General features: G+C 46.7%; 1 long non-coding RNA gene across 1 annotated transcript in view; it reads left to right on the top strand.

Moving 5' to 3' along the window:
• Positions 1–22486, top strand: part of LOC135908016 (uncharacterized) — a 41392-nt gene that overhangs the window by 5208 nt on the left and 13698 nt on the right. The window contains exon 3 of the long non-coding RNA XR_010566166.2: positions 12512–12645. This is a non-coding gene — a long non-coding RNA (uncharacterized lncRNA). The remainder of the gene's footprint in view (positions 1–12511; positions 12646–22486) is intronic.

Genomic DNA, 22486 nt, shown 5'->3' with positions numbered 1-22486 from the left:
TGCAATGGCACTGCTGATTATAGTCATTAGTATGAGCAGATGGACATATTGACACGTGTATTTATATTTATCGGGCGACCAGGTTTCGCCGCCTAACAAATGTGATCGCGCAGCGCGGGACGCGCCTGCATGTATCCGAAGGTTCTGGAAAGTTATCGATGCTTCTATCCGCTGTCTGTTGTCGCCGAACGTATGCTGAACACGTGTATTTATATTTATCGGGCGACCAGGTTTCGCCGCCTAACAAATGTGATCGCGCAGCGCGGGACGCGCCTGCATGTATCCGAAGGTTCTGGAAAGTTATCGATGCTTCTATCCGCTGTCTGTTGTCGCCGAACGTTGTTATCTCATCGCGTGACGCGAATGATGTAGAACTTTGTGGAAGGCACGTGGGTCCGAACGATTAATCTGGAACATTCGACGACTACTGTATAAAAGCCGACGCGCTGGACCCGCTGATCAGATTTTCGACGATCGCCGACTGTGTTCGCCGCTATCGTTGTGCTTTAAGTGTACCCTGTTTTGTGGGCACAGGTTCGCCCAATAAAAGCTAGTTTGTCTTTCACAGTACTGCTACTGTGTTCTTTAACGTCACTACCACGTGACATCTGGTGGAGGTGCTTTTGGTCCATGTACCGCACGCCCCCGACAAGCCGTGACCCAAGCCCGGACCGTAAAGAGAGCACCAACGTAGTCACGGACCATCGAGTAAGCCGTCGTCTACAACAGCTGCCCCCGGAGCACGGACTTCTGCCTGAGAAGACCAAGAAGATTGTGGCCAAGACAACCACAATGGCTGCCCCAGTCTCACCCATCGTACTTCAACGACCCAGAGAGCCCCCTACCTTCCGTGGAGCTACGTCGGAGGATCCTGAAACCTGGCTGGAAACCTTCGAAAGGATCTCGACCTTCAATAGCTGGACCTCTGAAGATAAGCTACGACACGTGTACTTCTCCTTGGAAGATGCCGCGAGGACTTGGTTCGAGAACCGGGAGTCCACCCTAGCAACATGGGACCTGTTCCGCAGTAACTTCCTGAGGACGTTCACGAGCGTTGTCCGAAAAGAAAGGGCCGAAGTTCTGCTGGAAACCCGAGGCCAACTACCTAATGAGACCATCGCTATCTTTACAGAAGAGATGACCCGTCTTTTCCGGCACGCCGACCCGGAAATGTCCGAAGAGAAAAAAGTGCGTTTCTTGATGCGAGGCGTAAAGCAAGAACTTTTCGCCGGACTAATCCGAAACCCACCGAAGACCGTAGCCGAGTTCGTGACAGAGGCTACGACGATTGAGAAAACGTTAGAAATGCGCACTAGGCAATATAACCGCCAAGTGCTCACGCCTCAGTGCGCCGTCCAAGCGCTGGGCTCCGTTGATCTCCAAGAGACCATAAGGGCCATTGTGCGCGAAGAACTCCGCAAGGTCTTGAATTCGTCGCAGCCTCAAGTAGCCTCGATTGCTGACATCGTGAAAGATGAGGTTCAGCGATCACTGGGAGCCCCTGAGGTGCAACCTGAATTACCGCAGCCCCAGCCAGAAGCGATGACCTACGCCGCCGTCGCACGCCGTCAAGGACCCCCGCCGCGACCGCGCCAGGGCCCTGTCACGACGCAATTCCGTCGTCCGCCGCCACCGCCGCCAGCACGCCCACCTGTCACCCAGCGCACCTACCCAAGGAAGACCGACGTTTGGCGCTCTCCCGACCACCGCCCGCTCTGCTACCACTGCGGCGAAGCCGGCCACGTCTACCGACGATGCCCATACCGGGAGATGGGACTGCGAGGTTTCGCCGTCAACGCTCCGCGCCCGCAGCAAGGTGAACGCCCTCGCGATATCGCCGCCTACCTCGCCGCCACTCGGTGGAACCCTCGACGACCATCCCGTTCGCCGTCACCAGGCCGCTACCTGTCGCCGCAGCGCCGACCATACACTGGCCCAGCCCGGGGCCGGTCAGCGAGCCCATATCCGGAAAACTAAAAGCAGCAACCGATGGAGGTGCGGTTGCTGTTCGTCGAACTGACGAAGATCCTCCGCCGCTGACGAAGACGACGACGAAACGATCTCGACGACATAACAACGACACGCCGCCGTCTCGACGAAGTCAGGAAGGCAATACTACACCGACGAACGACGAATTGACGACGCGACGTTCCAACTTCAGTTCAACACGACGCAGCCGTGATCCGACGCCACGACCTAACTGCAACGCCAGACAAAGAACCACCGACCTCGACGTGCTTCTCGACGGCCACGCAGTCACTGCCTTAGTCGACACAGGGGCTGATTACTCCGTCATGAGTGGACACATCGCCGCCCATTTGAAGAAAGTTAAAACTGCATGGGAAGGCCCTCAAATTCGGACCGCTGGTGGACACCTGATTACGCCGACTGGAATCTGCACGGCAAGAATTACCGTTCATGACCGGACTTACCCTGCCACCTTCGTTATCCTCCAACAGTGTTCACGCGACGTCATTCTCGGCATGGACTTCCTAAACCAACATGGCGCAGTCATCGACTTGAAGTCGAAGTCGATAACCCTGTCTGAAGATCAAGCGATACCGCCGGAGAGCCCTCGTAGTCACCACGCCTTGAGTGTGCTCGAAGATCAAGTGAGCATCCCGCCTCGCTCCAGCATTGTTATTTCGGTCGGCACTAAAATACCCGCTGACGTAGAAGGTGTCATCGAAGGCGACCAACGTCTACTGCTAGACCGTGAAATTTGCGTCGCAAGAGGGATCGCTCGACTCCACGGAGGGAAAACGGAAGTGATGCTAACCAACTTCAGCCAAGAGTTCAAGCACATCAGCAAGGGCATGACAATCGCGTACATCGAGGAAATTGTGGAAACGAGCAATGCCTTAGTCCTCACAGATACTGCCGCATCTACCCCGCCGACCACTGTCCCCGAACCAGACTTCGACGTAAATCCAAGTCTCCCCATAAGCAAGCAGCAAGAGCTCAGAAGTCTTCTCCGACGATACAAGGACTGCTTTTCGACTTCCTCAAAGATTCGACAAACACCAGTTGCAAAGCATCGCATAATAACCGAAGAGTGCGCTCAACCACTCCGCCAGAGCCCTTACCGAGTTTCGACGCGAGAACGTGAAGCTATTAGGCAACAAGTCGACGAAATGCTCCGCGACGACATCATCCAGCCGTCGAAAAGCCCGTGGGCATCCCCTGTGGTCCTGGTAAAGAAAAAGGACGGAACCCTGCGTTTCTGCGTCGATTACCGTCGTCTGAACAAGATTACGAAGAAGGACGTATACCCCCTCCCACGAATAGACGATGCATTGGATCGGCTCTGCAACGCTAAATACTTCTCCTCGATGGACCTCAAGTCTGGCTATTGGCAAATAGAAGTCGACGAAAGAGATCGCGAAAAGACCGCCTTCATCACCCCAGACGGCCTCTACGAGTTCAAGGTTATGCCATTCGGACTGTGCTCGGCGCCTGCAACGTTCCAGCGCGTCATGGACACGGTTTTAGCAGGATTGAAGTGGCAGACCTGTCTCGTTTACTTGGATGACGTCGTCGTCTTCGCCGGAAATTTTGACGATCACCTTAGGCGGCTTGCAACAGTACTAGAGGCCATCAAATCATCAGGGCTAACTCTCAAGCCAGAAAAGTGCCGCTTCGCTTACGACGAGCTTCTGTTCCTAGGCCACGTCATCAGCAAATCCGGAGTACGCCCCGACCCGCAGAAAACAGCTGCCATCGCAAAGTTCCCGCAGCCCATTGACAAGAAGGCAGTGCGTAGATTCCTTGGCATGTGTGCCTACTACAGGCGCTTTGTCAAGGACTTTTCACGCATCGCTGAGCCGCTAACGCATCTAACCAAATCTGATGTCGAGTTCAAATGGCAAACGGCGCAGGCCGACGCATTTCAAGAACTAAAACGACGCATGCAGTCACAGCCGGTACTCGCACATTTCGACGAACACGCCGATACCGAAATCCACACTGACGCCAGTAGCCTAGGCCTCGGTGCCGTCCTAGTCCAGAAGAAAGACGGTCATGAACGGGTGATATCTTATGCTAGCCGGTCGCTGTCAAAAGCGGAAGGCAATTATTCTACGACTGAAAAGGAATGCCTCGCAATCATTTGGGCTACAGCGAAATTCCGCCCATACCTATATGGCAGGCCATTCAAAGTCGTCAGCGACCATCATGCGTTGTGTTGGCTAGCTAACTTAAAGGACCCTTCAGGACGGCTGGCGAGGTGGAGCCTCAGACTGCAAGAATATGACGTCACGGTGATCTACAAGTCCGGACGAAAACACTCCGACGCCGACTGCTTATCGCGCGCCCCCATCGATCCCCCGTCGCAAGACGACGAGGACGACGATGCCTTCCTTGGGATAATAAGCACGGAAGACTTCACTAAACAGCAACGAGCCGACCCGGAGCTAAAAGGTCTCGTCGAGTATTTGGAAGGGAACACCGACGTTGTCCCTAGGGCATTTAAGCGCGCGTTGTCTTCGTTCACGCTACAAAATAACCTGCTCGTGAAGAAGAACTTCTCGCCAGTCCGCGCCAGCTACCTTCTTGTTGTACCGTCAGCGCTGCGTCCAGAAATATTGCACGCCCTACACGACGATCCAACCGCTGGGCACCTCGGATTCTCCCGGACGCTGTCGAGAATACAGGAAAGGTATTACTGGCCGCGTCTGACCGCCGACGTCGCCCGTTACGTCAAGACATGCCGAGATTGCCAACGACGCAAGACACCACCGACAAGGCCAGCAGGATTACTACAGCCGATCGAACCTCCTCGCCGACCATTCCAGCAGATTGGGATGGATTTGTTGGGGCCGTTTCCGATATCAACATCCGGGAATAAGTGGATCGTCGTGGCGACGGACTATCTCACCCGTTTTGCTGAAACGAAAGCTCTACCAAAAGGCAGCGCAGCCGAAGTGGCGAAATTTTTCGTCGAGAGCATCCTGCTGCGACATGGTGCCCCAGAAGTCCTCATCACAGACAGAGGAACGGCTTTTACAGCAGAGCTCACCCAAGCCATTCTGCAGTACAGCCAGACAAGCCACAGGAGGACAACTGCCTACCATCCGCAGACGAATGGTCTCACGGAGCGCCTGAACAAGACCCTCGCCGATATGCTAGCAATGTACGTCGACGTCGAACACAAGACGTGGGACGCGGTCCTGCCGTACGTAACATTCGCTTACAACACGGCGGTGCAAGAAACAACACAGATCACGCCGTTTAAGCTGGTTTACGGCAGGAATCCGACGACGACGCTCGACGCCATGCTGCCCCACGTCACTGACGAGGAAAATCTCGACGTCGCTAGCTATCTCCAGCGCGCCGAAGAAGCCCGACAGCTCGCCCGCCTGCGGATCAAGAACCAGCAGAGGACCGACAGCCGACACTACAACCTCCGACGACGCTTTGTCGAGTACCAGCCCGGTGACCGTGTTTGGGTTTGGACCCCTATACGCCGACGAGGACTGAGCGAGAAGCTTTTGCGTCGCTATTTTGGACCGTACAAGATCATCCGACGTATTGGTGCACTGGACTACGAGGTCGTGCCAGACGGCATTTCGCTGTCACAGCGGCGCCGCTCACGACCTGAAATTGTCCACGTTGTGCGGCTCAAGCCGTACCACCAGCGTTGACGAACTTTGGGACTTCGCGTAACTGACCTTTGGACTTTATTTCTTTTCGTTATTTTGTTACTTATGTTTAATAAGTGTCCCTTTGTGTTTCGCTCTCTTTGTAGCATCGGGACGATGCTTTTTAAGAGGGGGGTATTGACACGTGTATTTATATTTATCGGGCGACCAGGTTTCGCCGCCTAACAAATGTGATCGCGCAGCGCGGGACGCGCCTGCATGTATCCGAAGGTTCTGGAAAGTTATCGATGCTTCTATCCGCTGTCTGTTGTCGCCGAACGTTGTTATCTCATCGCGTGACGCGAATGATGTAGAACTTTGTGGAAGGCACGTGGGTCCGAACGATTAATCTGGAACATTCGACGACTACTGTATAAAAGCCGACGCGCTGGACCCGCTGATCAGATTTTCGACGATCGCCGACTGTGTTCGCCGCTATCGTTGTGCTTTAAGTGTACCCTGTTTTGTGGGCACAGGTTCGCCCAATAAAAGCTAGTTTGTCTTTCACAGTACTGCTACTGTGTTCTTTAACGTCACTACCACGTGACAATATTCTGCCAAGTTTCCATGGTGAGTGCTGTTGATGCAGGCTTATTTTAGTTTATTTTTCCCTCCTTTTAGCCTCGGCAATAATAGTTGCATTATGCACTTTTTCATGTTCAACATACAATCAACCTTACTGAAATGCAAGAAAGCCTGTGGCAGCTACCATTGCAAATATACACATGCTCCAAAGATGTAAGGTTTTTTTTTATTTCTGAAGAATACACATGCAGTCTCACTGTCAACACAGGATAGCTTTTAAGTCTTGAGGCCTGTATTCCTGAATACCTCAAGGGCAGCCACTGTTTTATTTTTATTGGTAGTGGACTGTATGTCACAAGTAGAAGTAATTTCTGCTGCCTTGATGAGTGTCATGATGTATGCGACATAAATTTTTTTTACTAGGATGTCATGAAAAAATGTTCATTTCCATTGCACTTTACCTCATTTCAACACCTCTTGGTATGTACGACAGTCACTTCATCATGGAATTTTTAAGTGTTCATTTCTGTACCTTTTGGAAGGCAGCCATCAGTTGACGTCGGTCTTCCTTGGGGACTTTGTTGCCCGCTGCAGTCAGCCAGCGCCATTCTGCTTGCAGCACATGAAACTGGCATAGGAGCTGTTCTGCTGCGGGCCATGCCTTTTTCAAGGCATCCTTTTCGGGACGGGAATTGTCAGACATCAGTACTAAGGGAGCCTGCAATAAGGATTGCATAGATTGCAAATATATTCTAACATCTGGATGTAGATATCTAAGTAGGCTTTCTGCTGCCTATTCATTGCTAATTTTCCTCCATAACTCTATTTCATTAAACTAAAATACTGAATGAATGGTGTAAGAATGATGTCGAATCTATGTGTTGTGCCTGTGCTTTTACAGAATTTATAACATCTTGAAAATTCGCTTTTTAATGCATTTATAACACCTCAAGTTTGCTGTCTGGGCTCTAATGTTTGTTAAATACAACACCATTACAAGAACACTCACTGCCATACATTGAATGAATTAGCCACCCAAATGACAATAACCAATTGCAGTTAGAGTAGCAACAAGCTTGAGCTCCACCTGCTAGGCTATTATCTTCACTGCTATGAATCCATTTGTTTATACCAAATGCTATAATGGAGCTGGCACCGAACTTAGTGGACATGTGTCAGTAAAACTATGGTCGAAACATTATTGTAGTGGCTATTTCTGATGCTAACTGCCGATTCAAATTGTGAATAAATCAAATTATTGGAAAAGAAACTTCACCAATCTTTTTAAACTGTATGTGCAGCAGCAACTGCTGACAACGCTAAGGTGAAAGCTGGAACAATGTTGTGAACACTTGCTTCATGCCTTGCCCATCATTTTTTATGCCACACAATTGAAACCTAAAACCAAAAAGCTTGCTTTAATTCCCAGAGAGTTTTATTTTTCCTATCATTAATGGAACTTGATGAATTTAAACCATTATAAAAATGAAGAATGCAAAATAAAAAGTGGGGGACACCATAATTTTGTAACCAGGTGCCCTCGGAATCTAGTTTGATACGATGGAGTGGAGATGCATTTCTCAAGCAACTTCCAGTTGCAGTAATCACTGAAGAGCTTTATTGGACGGCAGGGCATTGTTTGCTTTATGGAAAGCGCCGCGCTCCACTTTGAAATCGAGGGGCAGCTTCAATGTCCTCATTTTTTCCACTATCCATTTCATTTGTTCTTTACCTGCCTTAACATGTCACCATACTAACCAGCTCACATGAAGAACCTAGTTCAGTGGGGCAGCTTCAAGTCAAGGCTCGTTAGAGAATGTGGCAGTTAGTGTGCACTTTCATGCATGCACTTATCCTCATTTACTTAAATCGCACCACCACAAGTCACTCGTTCACAGTGCCGTTAGTGCTTGTGCGATATCAGATTTAGGTGCCTGTACATAATACTACACAACAGTAATGCATGCAATGGTGATCCTAACCAGTATGATTTTTAGGAAAGTAGCTCCTCTATGAGGCTTAAGCAGAACCGAAAATTCGGCTATCACAACATCGCTTTCTTCTAGAGTCCGGCCAAGGTAACTATGTTCATTTGCAGTTTATTTGTTAGATTGTCTGGCAGTCCCTGAAGTTCTCAACTCTGCGGCAGCACCAGAGCTAAAAAAAAAGTTTATTTCAAAATTCTGCAAGGTCCATGACTTGGCCACACATCGCCACAGTGAATACTTGAGCATTAACAACTGTATTTTCGTTATTGAACTAACATTTGTATCTGTCGTAATTATTCAAAGTCAACCCATTGCTTTCTTCAGTGAAATAAATTCTGGTGGTATGCGTGGCAAAACCACTAACTTATTATGAGACCCTTCGCAGGGAACGCTGGATTAATTTTGACCATGTGGGATTCTTTAACACGCGCCTAAATCTAAGTATATGGGCTTGTTTGTGGCTGCCATGGTAGGGATCGAACTCGCAACCTTGCATTCAGCAGCGCAATGCCATAGCCACTATGCTACCTATTCAGCCTTGCTTCTTTCCTGGTACAGTAAACCTCGTTAAACCGTACCCGCTTAAACAGTAGTTTCGGTTTAAAGTAGTAAAGTCAAATCCCCGACTCAGCGGCCATTGAACATAATGTATTTTGTATCCGCATAAACCGTACCAGCTTATTGCGTACGCATCGGTTAAAACGTAGCTTTTCCACTTTTCGTCGCGCAAACACGACGGTGCGTCGTCTCCATCGGGCGGCCCGGCAGAACAACAAGCCCCAGAGATCCGTACAATGGCCTCCAAGCACCCTGTGCGTTTGCACGTGAAGCCGCATCAACATCAACATCATTTCGACCCCGCATACTTGAGTAAAATAAAATTTGTAAAAAAATTTAAAAAATAAAATTTGAACAGAGACTCTCAGCACTGGAGGAAAAAAGGTGGGCAGGAAAAGTGTACAAATATCTGTACATGAAAAGTTTGAACACAAAGTGGACACTCCGAACGAGGAAGCTGAGGAATAGATACCTACAGCCGAGGGAGGGGATCCAAAGTGGTTCTAGTGTGGGAAAGGAGGTGAAGGAGACGGAAAGAAAAAAATTTGAGGACGCTTAAGCTTCGCCTTCAAGAGTGGGACGCGACAGCGTTCCCGTCGACCCGCCAAGGGGTATAAGACAATGCGCTACGGCACAGCGATCACTTACGATGCGCCCCGCATCGGACTTAGCGCCCACCTATCACGCGGTGAGCGTCGAGCAACGCAGCGTTCGCCGCGGCAACGAAACGTGCGCCTGAGCGAAAGAAACGAACCAAAGAACTCGGTGTCTCGGAGGGGCCAAACGTCGTCTCAGCCAAACGTCGTGATCGGCACGGGCAGAGAGATAGATAGTAATCTAAAGCGGGAGCACGGCGAAGCGTCGTCAGGGGAGAGGGAGTCCCGCGACGCGCCTGGCAGCGGTCCCAATGCGCGCGCGGCGCGCCTCCTGTCGGGGCAGCGCCGTACATTGAGAGGAGGGGGTCTTCTGTGTTTGCCGCAAGATGGCTCTGCGTGTGCGGAAAGCGCAGAAGAAATGCAGCGGAAACGCACTTCGCAACTCGTGTAATTGTGACTTCTGTACGTTACATGTTCATAATTACCGATATACACCGCAGTATAACTTTCCACGGCTCGTTTCGAAGGCAACACCGCATTCACTAGAGGCGCGTTTGCACCGCTTGGAAGCATCGAACTCGTGGCTGAGTGGTAGCGTCTCCGTCTCACACTCCGGAGACCTGGGTTCGATTCCCACCGGGCCAATCTTGGAAATTGCTTTTTATTTATGAAGCGCCTGCCGTGATTTATCGCTCACGGTCAACGCCGCCGACGCCGACACCGACGACACCGGCTTTTCTGCGACACGAGCTCCTTAACGCTATCGCGTTAAAATGTGGGAAGAAAGAATGCTCGGAAAGCCATCGCTATCAATGTATAGGTCACAAAAACAGGAGATTAAGAGAGAGCTCTTATTTGATAACTCGCGGGGCAGCTCATTATTCTTCGAGGCTAGGACGGGGGTTTTGAGGACGAAAACATACAGAGATAAATTTGAAGACGTGGACCTTCGGTGCGCAGCTTGCGGAGCAGAAATGGAGACCACTGAACATATAGTGCTGAGATGCACAGCCCTTCGCCCGACCCAGGCAGAGGGAACAGAGGCAGATATGGAAGGGGCATTAGGTTTTCCCGGGGAACGAGGGCAAATAGATGAGAAAAGAGTGGCAGTAACGAAGGGGAGGCTAGAGGATTGGTGGAGGAAGTCAAGGGATAGATAATAACATAAATCGGGGACAAAATGTTTCCTCTACTGTTTTAGATAGTTATCTTGGGGGGGGGAGTAAAAACTAGGTTGGAAAAAAAAGAATAATAATAAAATAGGAGGGGGGAGCAAAAGGCTAGGTGGCGCCAGCCGCCGCCCATTACAAAGGGTATAGCCGCCATCCATCCATCCATCCATGGACGCCGTGCCAGAGAGCGTTGTCGCGTCGTGCGAGCGAGGACTCGCGTCAAGCCGAAGCTAGGATAAAAAAAGACGCCGGGTGCTCAGCATAGAAGAAAAATTAGACATCGTCCGTGCTACCGAACGTGACACGAAGAAGTCGGCGCTGGCCCGCGACATGGATCTGCTGTTGACTACAGTGTGTGGCATTTGGAATGCGAAGTTGCTCGGCAGCGCTGCTGCGACCGCGAAGAGATGTCGGCTACGAGGTTCGACTTTTCACCATCGTTGCCGCTGTTGTTGCTGAAGTGTCAACTAGCGACAGCACGGGCTATCCAGGCCCGACAGTGGCAGAAGCTGTGCTTTACGTCAGCCTCATGAATGCGATCGTCGCAAGGAGAACAGGGGCGCCATAACGTAACTAATACAAACGAAAAGTTTTCCGAACTCCGGCACCCGGCAATGAAAAAGGGACTTATGCAGCACTACTGCGCGCGTGCACGGAGAATACGTAACGCCAACGAGGAATCTGCCGTGCGAGTGTTTGCCGAGAGGAGAGGGGATGGCTGAGAAGCTGGCACGCAGCTTCACCAAGTTTGAGGCCGCTGTCGTCGTGCTAGGCCGCCGCGACATCAAACCAGAATAACACTTACGTCCCGCGAAGTGAATAAGTACTGCATGTTTTTCCCCTTTCATCGCACTCTCCCCGAGTTCTGTTTTCGACAGGTAAGTGGGCGATCTCATGCTATTTCGCTTAAACAGTACTACCGTTTAGTACGTACTTTTTCCGAGCTCCGGCCGACTACGGTTTAACGAGGTTTCACTGTAGTGTTATTCTTTGTATTTTTTTACTAGAGCTGCCATATTTATATATTATGGATACTAGGAACACAGTTTTCTACAGAGCCTATTATTTTCTGTCCAAGTGTGCAGAACACGTTGAGAATAAGCGTTATGAACAAAAAGAAAAATATTTCACAGAAGCCTTTTCAGAAACGGGAGGAACACGAGGCAGAAAACTGTAAGTGGGTTTCATCCCAAGGCACTTATATGCACAGACAGCGCTTGTGATATGTGAACCATGGGTGAACCATTTGCTTTACGCCATGTGCATGACAACACTGCAGCCGGAGATCTTGTGTCAGTCTGTCTCCTCTTTCAAAAGACAGCGAGTCGCTTGCCAAAATTCCTCCTTGTCCAGTGGTCCAGCTCTAAACGAACAAACGACGATTGCTGCCTGTCATTTAGTGTTGATGAAATACATTTAGCCAGAAGCTTTCTGCATAATACCGAAACTGAGCAAGAAATTTTTTTCCGAATATTTCGCCTGCAGACAACACTTGTCCATAGTTTTAATCTATGCAGCGAAAACGGGCATGTATGAGCCTATCTTCTAATTGTCTCTAGTGGTTGCCCTGCTAGCCTAAAACACTACTTGCCCACTGAATAGTCCTTTTACAATGCAAGAAACAGTCTTCTGTTTGAAACACCACTGTTGCTCAGAAGGAGCACTGAGATCATGATTTTTGCCAGTGCCAACACTAACCTATAACAGATCTTATTCAGAATGCCTCAATAAATTATATGTATAGCTACTGATAATTAAGAAGCCAACCAACACTGACACCAAGGATGACATAGGGGAAATTAGTTGTGCTTAATAAATGAAATAAAGAAGCGATAAATTAACGTAAATGAAAGTGGATGAAAAAACAACTTGCCTTAGGTGGGGAACGATCCCCCACGCATTTCACGTGTGATGCTCTGCCAATTAAGCTACAGTGGCACTGTTTCCCCATCCACTTTCTTGGGTATTTATGTTTCCTAGTAGCTAGTGTAACTTAATGTGGATAGCTACAAGATTGAATTTTTCATTAACAGGAACCTGTACCTGTCTGTTGCCGAAGCATGATGGGCAGCTATCCTTGAGCAGTTGGAAGGCAAGGTTGTAGCCCTCCGTGGTTTGAGAGTTGTGCAGCAACACAGCAATAGGCACGGCACCTGCTTTTGTGGCGGTAAGCATGATTGTCGCTGTGCTTCTTGTCACATCACACGAGGAGGTTGAATCAACAAATATTATCTCCTGAGCGGCATCCAGAGACTGAGCTCGCTGCATGATAGGAGTGACCACAAGCACCGCCCAGCAGTCTGGTGTGCCAGCTGTGTAGATGCACGTCCCTGCATAATGCGAGCTTACGGTCATCAAGTGAATTTCACACTGTCAAGCAAGAGAATCAGTGAATTGAAAAGCTTCTATGAGATGTTACATAAATTTAATACATTGTTACGTGAAGAGCTTTTCAATTGCTATTATTGCACTGTTTACTCAAATTTCTTTAACAGCTGTTATTGTTACTGTACATTATTCAGAGCAGCTTCTACGTCATATTAGGAAACTTGACTAAATGCACAAGTGAATACATAAGAAATTCAACTGTTTCCAACAGATATATATAAATGTAAAAAGAGGATAAAAGTAATTTCATTCATTCTTTACACTTTGCAGCAACAAAATGTAGGCAGTGGTGAAGTGGTGCATAAGGTGCTAAAATCGCGTAATACCAATGCATATTGAATGGCTGAATACTAGTGCTAATCTCAATTTTTATGAAGTGTTGCTTTGCTCTGGATGGACTAATTTTGTGATAGGAACGTGCCCTTTAGTGTTTTCATCAAGTGTCTTAATAGTGGGATTTAAATTGGTAATTACTGGCCTCCGACAGATCCTAATGTTCACCACTGCAAATCATAGGTTCATAATTGGGGACCCAAATGCTTTTGGCGCGCAAGAAAATAGTGGCCCCACAACTGTGCACATGGAGATCCAAGGGCAGCTTTCTAGATTTTTTAACTCCAAGAAAGAAAAAATGCAGGCATGGCTGTTTGTATTGTTCTCAAGAGGAATGCAAAATTGCATGAAATCCAACATAGACAAAATGAGCCAATATTACGCCGTTTTTTTTGTTTTCTCCATGGTACATTCTCGGTGCACCATGAACTTTATGCACTGAGGTCACATATCTCGCTACACAGTAGTTGGTCACTAATGTAAAATCATTGTGTTGGGCCTAATTAAATGATAAAGTAAACATAAAGGTATCACCACCCATTTTAGTGCTGAGCGAGACATGCTTCACTTCTTATGCATCTCAATGTTTATAATGAAATAAGAAAGCATACAGCACAATTACACAGGTAAAGCCTAAGGCACTCACTAAGAAATTCACACACACCCACATACACACACAATAAATTGTCGTCTTATGTCTCACATACTCAGAAAAGTATGCATTGTTTGCTGACATTGTGCGAGTGCACTCATGTACCACTTTGTAAACAGACGCCATGCTGCTTCAATTCTACTTGCCAAGTGATGCAATGTTACTTCCCAGCGACAACTAAGCAAGCCTGGCTTTGAGGAAGAACATTCATTTGTGTCAATGCTTTGTCCGCATCACTGTGGCTTTAAGTAGGGTTCACCGAGTAAACTGCGAAGAAGCTTTTTAGGTGTTAGCAGCAAGAAAATTAAAAGAAGCCTGAGAAACAAGACAGCACAAAGCCAAGTGCTGATGACCACTGTAAACCATTTAAGAAACAGTACACTGATATTTAAAAAGACAGTTTGAACTTGCATGTCATAACAGTTGTGTTGGTTGATGCATTTTTTGTATAGAACAATGCCACTTTTTATGTGAACCGTATTTAGTTCGACACATTTGTTACATCTTGCACCAAATTTTTATAGTGTGCCGGCTGTTGTAGTATATTGCTAGCACATGACTTTTTTAAAATTGAACTTGCCCTCCCTGAACAGTGAAGTCATTGTCACTTTGTTAATCTTTGCCTGTTTTCTACATATACCAGTCAATTTAAATAGTCATCTTTTTTATGCTTCATGAGAAATGTACACTGAAATGCAAATACTCTGAAATCTGATACAAAATTGCAGAATCTCTTAGAGATACCGCAACAAAAAAGTTATTAAAAGTTAAAGTAAAGGGCATATACATTCAGCACACAAAATCACGGACTAGGGCATGATCAGGAAAGGACTTGGTGGGGTCCCAGCTATTATTTTTTTCATTGAAAATTTTGTATGAGGTGGGGGGCAAATATCTCTCTAGAAAAGACTTAACCTTTGTTTTGCTAAACATAGCATAAATTTCCTTGAAAAACATTCTGATTCACTAAAGGTGGAAAAGCGCATTTATTCAATACACATATTACAAGTTTGAAGACTTGTCACTCCAAAACTAAGACATCGTACACCACCAAACATTTTTTGGTAATCTTATGATGTTAGAACTACTGGCCCAAGAAAACTTGGATCTATATCGCCTAGAGCATTTTTTTTTTAAATTGCCAAACTCTGCTTTTTGAGCAAGCGCATCAGTGACCCCAAGATAGGTGGCTTTTTGGGACCATTGTAGCTAACGTGATGAAGCAGAAAGATTTTAGGACAAATCTTCAAATATTTTCTTTCAAATTAATGCAAGAAATGTGCAACTGCATTATGTATTTATTTCGTGATAAAATTTTAAAAAATGCTGACATTTCATAAACAGTGAAAATTGGCCAATTTTAAAGGCGCTAAAGAATTTGCCGATATTGTGTGGTTTGCATGAATTGTGCAAGGAAAGCTGTTTTGTTCTGCATAATGCGTTTCTTTACCCATGTTATTGAAAATGCTTCATCCATTTAGTTCCAAACCAGTAGGCGTTACTTTTTTTGCTCAGGTTTTGTTAGGTTTTATTCTTGATTTAGATGCTCTTCAAAATTATTGGTTTGGTACTATTCTCAATTCATGTTCAGTTCGACATCTTACCTTGTGCTGCATAGTCTGCCAACTTTTCTTGGAGTTTTGGAAGAGGATTTCCTATGGAACCATACTTTGCTAGCCTCCATTGTTGGTGCCAGTGATAAACACTCCTTTGTTGTGGGTTCACCATACCGTTGGCAAGCAGAATGTGGCTGTTGTCTTGCATTGCCAGTGCCTCCTCGTGGTGCCGAATGGCAGCTGCAGGCGTGAAACCAGCCTCGAAATATGCATCGAATGCGGCCCTTGTTTCTGGGCTGGCACGCAGTAACTTCAGTGAGTCAGCACATTCTGTGCTGTGATTATGTGTTGCGGCCACTTTGATCACAGCTGGGAGGGGAGTGCTTCTGCACAAATACTTATCATTTCTCTGGGTGTCAGGGTTCACTTTCTTAATTTTTATATCGAGTTTTGCTGGGCAGTCAGTGTTGCGCCGTGCAGTAATTTTGTTTCGTTTGTGGTGTTGACACCGCCACACCTTGCGGAAGACCATTCTGTAACAAAGTAATGTGAATACAGATAAAGAATTTGTTTCACTTTTGTAAATCATATTCGAATGGCTTCTGTACATAAAAGCTCTGCCACACATCAAAAGCGTGGTAGCCATAGAAAAGTGGTAATGGTCGCATTTGGTACGCTCAGAAAAGTCCATCAAAGCAAGAAAAAAACTGCCCTTCCCGCCCTTCCATTCGAGAAAAAAATGGAAGGGCGGGTAAGATGGAGTTGCACATCGCCCTACACATTTTCGCAGAAGTTTATCAACGGTATAGAGAAGGCCCGCACGTATTGTCCTCAAGCTTCACTACGCAGCGCGCTGTGTAATCGCATGTGCGTTAGATTTCCGTATTTGCGTTAAACATTTAGTTACTGTGCGTTTCTTTCGTTTTCGGCTCTGGCAGCGTGATGCCACGCTATTAGTGCGCCCAACCGCGCATTTGCCGGGCTGCTTAATTTATCGCTTGCTCGTGACGTGCTTGAAACCGGAGTGCCTGTAAATAGCTAAGTCCACAATATTTTCGGACGCCTGCAGCACAAAGGTAATGCTGAACACGAGTCAGAGAAAACATGCACAGCGCCCTATCTTGTGAAAATCTGATACTTGCAGCGGAGAACGGCAGAAAACAGGCCACGGAACAAGTTAATTGTGACTGCCAACTCGCAGATCATGTTTGACCTTCGTTCTCACGGGACTTGCATGTGCAATCTGACTCGCACAATTTCAGTTCCAACGCAAACAGAGCAATCACAGTTTATGAAGATTTATCCGCTCCGACGAATACTGTTACCGCGGAGCTTCGATTTGCAGTAAAGATTTTTTCACATGAGACGTCTTTTCCTGCGAACGCAATGAATCTGTAGGATTACAATGCAATGCAAGCTTGTTTTGGAGGCTTCGGTAGGAAATTCGAGAGGGTATAAGCAATTGTTTATGGACGTCAGACTCTGGAGTTTTGCAAGACGCGTAGCGCCACCTGCCGGTGCGAAGAGGCAGTAATTGAGTAGTGCGAAGCCCGACTCCCTTGCTAAGTTGCCTATGCAGCTAGCGACTGCGAAACAATGATTTCACTAGATTTTGGTCCATATTGCGAGTGTTTTGTGCACTTAACACCCAGACAGAGAGCTATGAATGTCTACGCTAGTCGGACGCGCTGTCGAACTTAAAGAGTTTCATGGCTCACTGGTCAGACTGATGGTATAGAAGCGACGGTAACCGCGATTGCTCCGCGCATTACGAAGAAACGCCGCAATCGACGCTACTGTTGTGTTGTAAATTGCCATGAACGTAAAGGACGGAATAACAACGTTCAGTTTTCCCGATTTCAATCGCGATCGTATGAAGGGGAAAGGCGAGAGCGCTGGATACGGGCCGTTCAACCTGTTGGGTAATCGGATTACTTGCATTCCCCACAACACTGCGGCTCGCATGAGAAAGTGCGACAATTTTGTTCTTCTGTAATTGTGTTCCATAGCCCTGACGGAGGACCGTGGTGACCAAGCGAAAACTCAAGAATCAAGAAAAAACAATGTTGCGAACCATCCTGTTTATGTGCTTGAACGAAAAAAACCAGTCAAAAACACAAAGAACAAGAGGAGAGCTTCACACCACAACGACTGGACTATCAACTGAAGTTTATTAGAATCGGTGTAGTCCCAGCAAGGCCAACAGAGCATGCGCAACTATGTATTATGTACCAACTGGCCCAAATTTCAACCCTTCTGTTTATGTGCCATCGATATCTCCACTTTTTAACAGACGTCCACCTCCGCTTGACTCAACAAGTGGAACGGAGAGATTTGACATGTCAGCTTAACCAAACATTTTGGTTCGTTTATCAATTCAAAATCCTGTTCTAGAGCATCGTTGTATCGCGAGCTCATTTCTACTTTCAGCAGGCACGTACCCAAGGGGGGGCCCTGCCCCCTTTCCCTTCCCGCCCACGCCACCACTTCTCACACACATTCTATAGCGCCATCAAATCAACAATGAAACTTGACAGCTATTCTGCGGTCAACATTTTGTTGCCTTTTTCACTCCTTTTGGATGGCGGTATTTATCGGCATCTTTTAGGGTGTGAAGGCCAGTTTCGTTATCGATTCGGTGCCCACGCGATTAACTCGAAATGCATTCAGTTGTCACCATCTTTTTGACAGTCACGCGCTTCGCTGTTGCTTCGTTAGTGCAGCCTTCATCGTTTAGACTGATCCAGGGACCAAGAAAGGGATTCGGTTCGTGGTCAGCTGGTCTGTATGCATGTGGAATGAGTTGCGGCCAGAGAAAACGCCAATTGCGTTTAATTTTTTTCTTTTGCTTCATTATTTCCTCGAGTAATGGCTTGCCGCGACGCTGACAGGTTCTCAGAACCATATAACCGCGATATGGGTTAGATAAGGTGAAAAATAAAATAATTCGAAACGGCGTTCATCATGAAACTCTGCAATAGCGAAAAAAATGAGGTGTGCTACAGACATGGACAAAGTGTATGGAGTCTGAGCATTTCACTCTTCAAAAGTCTGCGGTGCCGTTCATTTCACTGCTGAACCCGTTTAACTCATGAAACTTCACTGCCAACTAAAGCGAAACTTGACAATAAATAGTGGCAGCAAAGCAAGCATGTTATTTCAGTTCAATAAAGAATTAGGGTTTGGCCATTCCACTGTAATAGGCGAGGCAAAATGTATAAAATTATGCGCTAATAATATCATTTTTGTGGTTACCGCCATATTTGGGTAACAGAAAAAGTTTGAAGTACGAATTATTTGCAGCCTCCCGGAGGAACAGTGGCTGGCGGTTATGAGGGCGTGGGCGCGGCTTCACTAGAGACTTAATTTGTATCCGACTATAGTAGCGCTTTTTTAATTAGCTCTGGAAGAACTATAGAGAAATATATATTTGAGAGACCGCCACAGTGCTTTTGGATCTCTCGCTTATGCTCTACGATGTGAAGTGCCGCAAATGACTCGTATTGTTATTTGGGAAGTTACGTAACGATGCGTGGCTGCCAGTCCAGTACAACCTCGTAGGGTGCAGGACGTTGCGATTCTAGACGTACTACCCCCCTCCCCTGCCCCTGCGGAAGCTTAGCAAGACAATTATATAAGCACAGCATAGAAGTGGCTATGTCAGGCGGTTCGACTGATAACTGTAAAAGCGTCATTCAAAGCGTACGGAATTGTTCTCCACTTCCGGTGGCGTTTCTTCTACTTCCTCTTTAAATAAAAAGATGTTGATGTATAAATATTTTCATAAACAACGGTTAAATTTGTTAGCTTTTGCTTTTTCTTCCTGTTTGGTTGTTGCGCTTCGGTTGCTGAAAATGGACTCCTTAGTAGATCGCTTAATTTCTCAACGCCTTGCGACTCTCGTTTACAGTTGGCAATCTTGCACGAAAAGTGTTCTGCAATTAGGCAAAAACCAGACGAGGTAACGGATGACATTCATGTTGCTTATAGATTTAATGGTTATTGCAGAGTTTCATGATGAACGCCATTTCGAATTATTTTATTTTTCACCTTATCCGGACAGGCCGCCATTGCAATATGAACCTGGCAACGTTTAACGCTAGAATGTTATCTAGTGAGGCGAGTCTAGCAGTGCTATTGGGGGAATTAGAGGGCAGTAAATGGGATATAATAGGGCTTAGTGAAGTTAGGAGGCCAAAAGAAGCATATACAGTGCTAAAAAGCGGGCACGTCCTGTGCTACCGGGGCTTAGCGGAGAGAAGAGACCTAGGAGTCGGATTCCTGATTAATAAAAATATAGCTGGTAACATACAGGAATTCTATAGCATTAACGAGAGGGTGGCAGGTCTTATTGTGAAACTTAATAAAAGGTACAAAATGAAGATTGTACAGGTCTACGCCCCTACATCCAGTCATGATGACCAGGAAGTCGAAAGCTTCTATGAAGACGTGGAATCGGTGATGGGTAGAGTGAAAACTAAATACACTATACTAATGGGCGACTTTAATGCCAAGGTAGGCAAGAAGCAGGCTGGAGACAAGGCAGTGGGGGAATATGGCATAGGCACTAGGAATAGCAGGGGAGTGTTATTAGTAGAGTTTGCGGAACAGAATAATATGAGGATAATGAATACCTTCTTCCGCAAGCAGGATGGCTGAAAGTGGTCGTGGAGGAGCCCGAATGGCGAGACTAGAAATGAAATAGACTCCATACTCTGCGCTAACCCTGGCATCATGCAATATGTGGACGTGCTCGGCAAGGTGCGCTGCAGTGACCACAGGATGGTAAGAACTTGAATTAGCCTAGACCTGAGGAGGGAACGGAAGAAACTGGTACATAAGAAGCCGATTAATGAGTTAGCGGTAAGAGGGAAAATAGAGGAATTCCAGATCAAGCTACAGAACAGGTATTCAGCTTTAACTCAGGAAGAGGACCTTAGTGTTGAAGCAATGAACGACGATCTTGTGGGAATCATTGAGGAGTGTGCAATGGAAGTCGGTGGTAACTCCGTTAGGCAGGATACCAGCAAATTATCGCAGGAGACGAAAGATCTGATCAAGAAACGCCAATGTATGAAAGCCTCTAACCCTACAGCTAGAATAGAACTGGCAGAACTTTCGAAGTTAATTAACAAGCGTAAGACAGCTGACATAAGGAAGTATAATATGGATAGAATTGAACATGCTCTCAGGAACGGAGGAAGCCTAAAAACAGTGAAGAAGAAACTAGGAATTGGCAAGAATCGGATGTATGCATTAAGAGGCAAAGCCAGCAATATCATTAATAATATGGATGAGATAGTTCAAGTGGCTGAGGAGTTCTATAGAGATTTATACGGTACCAGTGGCACCCACGACGATAATGGAAGAGAAAGTAGTCTAGAGGAATTAAAAATCCCAAAGGTAATGCCGGAAGAAGTAAAGAAAGCCTTGGAAGATGTGCAAAGGGGGAAGGCAGCTGGGGAGGATCAGGTAACAGCAGATTTGTTGAAGGATGGTGGACAGGTTGTTCTAGAGAAACTGGCCACCCTGTATACGCATGACCTCGAGCGTACCGGAATCTTGGAAGAACGCTAATATAATCCTAATCCATAAGAAAGGGGACGCCAAAGACTTGAAAAATTATAGACCGATCAGCTTACTGTCCGTTGCCTACAAACTATTTACTAAGGTAATCGCAAATAGAATCAGGAACACCTTAGACTTCTGTCAAGCAGAGGACCAGGCAGGATTCCGTAAAGGCTACTCAACAATAGATCATATTCACACTATCAGGTGATAGAGAAATGTGTGGAATATAACCGACCCTTATATATAGCTTTCATTGATTACGAGAAAGCGTTTGATTCTGTCAAAACCTCAGCAGTCATGGAGGCATTACGGAATCAGGGTGTAGATGAGCCATATGTAAAAATACTGGAATATATCTGTAGTGGCTACACAGCCACCGTAGTCCTCCACAAAGAAAGCAACAAAATCCCAATAAAGAAAGGCGTCAGGCAGGGAGATACGATCTCTCCAATGCTATTCACAGCATGCTTACAGGAGGTATTCAGAGACCTGGAGTGGGAAGAATTGGGGATAAAAGTTGACGGAGAATACCTTAGTAACTTGCAATTCGCTGATGATATTGCCTTGCTTAGTAACTCAGGGGACCAATTGCAATGCATGCTCACTGACCTGGAGAGGCAAAGCAGAAGAGTGGGTCTAAAAATTAATCTGCAGAAAACTAAAGTAATGTTTAACCGTCTCAGAAGAGAGCAGCAATTTACAATAGGCAGCGAGGCACTGGAAGCCGTAAGGGAATACATCTACTTAGGGCAGGTAGTGACGGCGGATCCGGATTATGAGACGGAAATAATCAGAAGAATAAGAATGGGCTGGGGTGCGTTTGGCAGGCATTCTCAGATCATGAACAGCAGGTTGCCATTATCCCTCAAGAGAAAAGTATATAATAGCTGTGTCTTACCAGTACTCGCCTACGGGGCAGAAACATGGCGGCTTTTTTACGAAAAGGGTTCTACTCAAATTGAGGATGACGCAACGAGCTATGGAAAGAAGAATGATTGGTGTAACGTTAAGGGATAAGAAAAGAGCAGATTGGGTGAGGGAACAAACGCGAGTTAATGACATCTTAGTTGAAATCAAGAAAAAGAAATGGGCATGGGCAGGACATGTAATGAGGAGGGAAGATAACCGATTGTCATTAAGGGTTACGGACTGGATTCCAAGGGAAGGGAAGTGTAGCAGGGGGCGGCAGAAATTTAGGTGGGCGGATGACATTAAGAAGTTTGCAGGGACAACATGGCCACAATTAGTACATGACCATGAGTAGTTGGAGAAGTATGGGAGAGGCCTTTGCCCTGCAGTGGGCGTAACCAGGCTGATGATGATGATGATGAACCCATATCGCGGTTATATGGTTCCGAGAACCTGTCAGCGTCGCGGCAAGCCGTTACTCGAGGAAATAATGAAGCAAAAGAAAAAAAATCAAACGCAATTGGCATTTTCTCTGGCCGCAACTCATTCCACGTGCATACAGACAAGCTGACCACGAACCGAATCCCTTTCTTGGTCCC

This window comes from Dermacentor albipictus, chromosome 10 (assembly GCF_038994185.2).
Source record: "Dermacentor albipictus isolate Rhodes 1998 colony chromosome 10, USDA_Dalb.pri_finalv2, whole genome shotgun sequence".
Taxonomy (NCBI): Eukaryota; Metazoa; Arthropoda; class Arachnida; order Ixodida; family Ixodidae; genus Dermacentor; species Dermacentor albipictus.
The sequence above is the reverse complement of the archived record's forward strand: the minus strand, read 5'-3'. Positions and strand labels throughout refer to the sequence as shown.